Below are 4196 nucleotides of genomic sequence, written 5' to 3' on the forward strand. Positions count from 1 at the left end.
ATGAGCACAACATAAGCTGAAGCTTTGCTAGGAGATAGCCGGACAGCGGTTAGATGCTCTTGTCTTTTTCATTGTTAATTTATTGTCCGTACATGGGTTTCAGATTTACAGAGGTATCACGGGCTCATTGAACTTAATACCTGCAGTGTTTGCTACCATACCACAATTCATTTTTGATACTTTATTATTATTAATAAAACTAATATTTTATTAACAGTGCTTCTGGAAATGAATGCATTTTAAAGCAGATAAATCTTCTTGATAGACCTTTTTCAAAAAAAGATTTGTTTTTTGTTTTTTTTATTCTTCCCAAAACATCTTCTAATTTTTCTTGTGGATTTTTTTCTTTGATCTGTTATTATTTAAAAATGTGTGTTTAATTTCCGCATTGTGATTTTCCCCAGTTTTATTTTAGTTTTTAATTTCATTGTGTTTGTGTTCGAGAATGTTAGTAATGTGATTAATCTCACTCTTTTGCAGTTTATTGAGGCTTGTATTATGGCCTAACATATAATCTGTCCAAAAGAATATTTCATGTTTACATGAGAAGTATGTGTATTCTGTTGTTTGAGGGCATCTTTATTATATTTAGTGGGAAGTCAGGTGTTAATTTTATTGAAGGTCCTTTTACATGGTGATTCATTTATGTTTTGCTGGTTTTGTGATTTCTCTTTGTTTCTCACCACTTGACATGATGTGTCTGTGGTGAGTCTCTTTGAGTTTATCATAGTTCAAGTTCTTTGAGCTTTTTGGGTGTATGATATTTCATGAAATTTGAGGTTTTGGGGCTCTATTCAAGTAAAATTACTTTTTCTTATTTCTCTCCTTTTCTTCTGGGATTCTCAATTTGCATATACCTGATGGTATCCCACAGCCTCAGAGGTTGGATATTCATTTGTTTTTAGCTTTTTTCTGTTCTTCTGCTTGGATAATCTGTTTTGTCCTATCTTGAAGTTTGCTGATTTCGTCTGCCAGCTCAAATCTGTTGAGCCTATCTAGTGACTACTCCATTTTAGTGTTTGTGTTATTTAAGTCCTGAACTTCTATTTGATTGTAAGATTTGTGGTTTTGTTGTTGTTAAATAATTGCTATTTATTTATATTTTCTACTTGGTGAGGCATTTTTGGAAGAATTAAAGAGTATTTTAGACACAATTTCCATATTTTTAATTTTGAGATTATTTATGCTAGTTGACTTAAAGCTTTGTCTACTGAACCAAACTTCTGGGCTCCCCCAGGGACGTTTTCTCTTGCTTGCTTCCCCTCCCCCCCCATACTTTTCCTATTTCTTCACTTGTCTTTCAGTGTTTTTTTGTTGAAAACTAAATGTTTTAATGTAACAAGTGTGGACATTAAGTTCCCCTACTCCCTTCCCACAGTGGTGGTGTTGCAATTTTTTTTTGTTTGTTTAATGACCTTTGTAGGTTAATTTTGTAAATTCCATACATCCTGTTGTTTAGCTACTAAAGACACTACATGGTTAGTTTCGTTGTTTGTGAATTACTGCACAGAGATTTATTTAAGTACCTTGAGGCAATAAGGCTTTCCTCCTTTTCGAAGGGCTTCTTTCTGTGTGTTTGAGGCATGTGTTCCGGACTCTGGCAGTATTTAATCAACTATTACTTTCCTTGTGCAGGGCTTCAGGGTTATCCAGAGTTGAGGGATTTGGGGATTCTTAGTTTTTTTCCTCAGCGTGGACACAGTCATCCACATGGAAATAGCATTCTAGATCCTTAGGAACAGGTCAACTCTTTTCAAGGCTGCCCATGGACAGCACTCTCCAGATCTTCCTTTTAGGTATTTTTGACCAGTCTTGGTTCTTTAAGCCACTTTTGCTGCTTCACACATGTGTAATAATAATTTGTTTAGCAATAACTAATAATTAATAATTGCTGCTGACTCTTTTAGAGACAGGCCCAGGGGATAGGGTTTTCTCGTTGAATAAGCTGCTGAATCACATTACAAATCCTGTGTAAGTTTTTTCCTAAAAGCCGTCAGGCAGGTCAGATGGTGAGAGTACTCTGGGGGTAGGGCCTTTTGAGGAGCTCTGAGTGTGACCTCCTCTCTCCTGTGACTGCTAGGCTGTGGTTTCCACAACTGCTGTGGTTACAAGGCTATTTTTCAAAGCTGCCATGAAACTAGAGAAGGGGGTCTGAGATGGGCAAGTTAAAACCCCACAAAGTTTATTGTTTATGTTGAGATTCACTTGTTTTCTTGGGGAAGGGCTATTCAGATTGTTACAAGCCAATAGCTGTGAAAAGTTAGATGGACTATTTTTGCTACGCTTCTCACTCCTTTTATGAAGGAATGGGTTATTAGAGGTCCTTACCTGTTAGAAGAGATTATTCTGCAAGTTTGACCATCACATTTTTTATCTTAGTTATTCTGGTAAGTGTGTATGCTTAACTAATAGTGACCATGATGGCTAATGATACTGAAACTGTTTTTATGTGTGTGTGTGTGTGTGTGTGTGTGTGTGTGGTTTTTTTTTTTTCTTGCCAAGTCTATCCTTTTTGGTGAAGTATCCATGTCTTTTACTAATTTTTTTTAGATTCGTGTATCATTAACAATATACAGGTTTCAGGCGTATAGCATAATGGCATGATATTTGCATACACTGCAGAATGATTATTGCAATGAATCTAGTTAGAATTCATCCCCACACAAAATTACAAAACACATTTTTTCTTTTGATTAAGATTTATTCTCTTGGCAGCTTTCCAGTGTATGTACAGTATTATTGACTACGGTCACCATGCTGTACACTTTCCACTTCCATGACTTATGTACTTTATAATTGGAAGTGTATCGCTTTTACCCCCTTCACCAATTTCACCTGCCCTCTGGTACCCACTGTTCTACTCTCTGTGTGTATGACTTTTGTTTTGTTTTATTCTGTAAATTTTTTTGAAATGTTCTACATATAAATGAAATCATACTATATTTGTTTTTCTTTGACTTATTTCAGTTAGCATAACCTTTAAGTCCAATTATGTTACCACAGATGGTGAGACTTTTATCTCTTTATGGCTGACTAGTGTTCCATGGTGTGTGTGTGTGTGTGTGTGTGTGTGTGTGTGTGTGTGTGAGAGTGTGTGAGATGCTTTGTGTGTCGTGGTGTTTATCCTTCATCCGTGTCCCTGCAGGGAGAGCAGGTATCACAGGCGGCTTCCCTTTTAGAGTTGCTTTTACTGCATCCTGTCTTTGGTATGTAGTAGTTCCATTTTCACTTGTCTCTGGTTATTTCTGATTTCACATTTGATTTCTTCAGTTATCCTTTGGTTGTTCAGTGGCATGTTTAAGCTCTACATACTTGTGTGTTTTCCAGTTTTCTTCTTGTAATTGAGTTCTATTTTCTGTGAAACAAAATGTCAAGAGCTAAAGTCAATGAGAGAATCTCAAAAGCAGCAAGTAAAAAACAACTTGTAATGTACAAGGAAACCCCCATGAGACTATCGGCAGATTTCTAAGCCAGGAAAAGGGGATGATATATTAAAAGATTATATATATGTGTGTGTGTGTGTGTGTGTGTTATAAATGATAAAAGAGATAATAAAAGAGTTTGACATTTTGTTTTTAACGTGTATAGATTAACGAGGCCCTGTTTGGCTCCTCCTTTTTTTGAATTCTCTTGGTTTCCTGGATCTGGGTGTCTGTCTTTACCCAAGCCAGTGATATATTCAGCCATTAGTTATTCAAACAAGTTTTGTTTTGTTTTGTTTATTATTTATTTCTCTCTCTTCTCCTTCTGGGACCCTTATGGTGCAAATGTTATACCACTTGATGTTGTCTTACAGGTAAGCTATCTTCATTTTTTCATTCATTTTTTTTTCCCTGCAGTGATTGGGTAAGTTTATTTGCCCTGTTTTCCAGTTCACTTATCTTTCGGCTTCATCTAGTCTGTTGAAGCCTATTAGTGTGGTTTTCAGTTCAGTTATTTCTTCAACTCTGAAACTTCCATTTGGTACTTTTCTTACCCCTGTTTAATCTCTTTTTTGAAGTTCTCACTCTGTTTAATCCATTTTTCTTCCCAGATCAATGAGCTTCTTTATGTCCATTACTTAGAATTCTTTACAAGGTGAATTTCCTATCAAGGTTTTTTCCTAAAGTTCTGTCTTCTTTCATTTGGAACATATTCCTCTGTTTCCTCATTTTTCTTGACTCTGTTTTTGTGTTTATGTGATAGGCAAAAAGCTA

The sequence above is a fragment of the Suricata suricatta genome, unplaced genomic scaffold (assembly GCF_006229205.1).
Source record: "Suricata suricatta isolate VVHF042 unplaced genomic scaffold, meerkat_22Aug2017_6uvM2_HiC HiC_scaffold_165, whole genome shotgun sequence".
NCBI classification, from domain to species: domain Eukaryota; kingdom Metazoa; phylum Chordata; class Mammalia; order Carnivora; family Herpestidae; genus Suricata; species Suricata suricatta.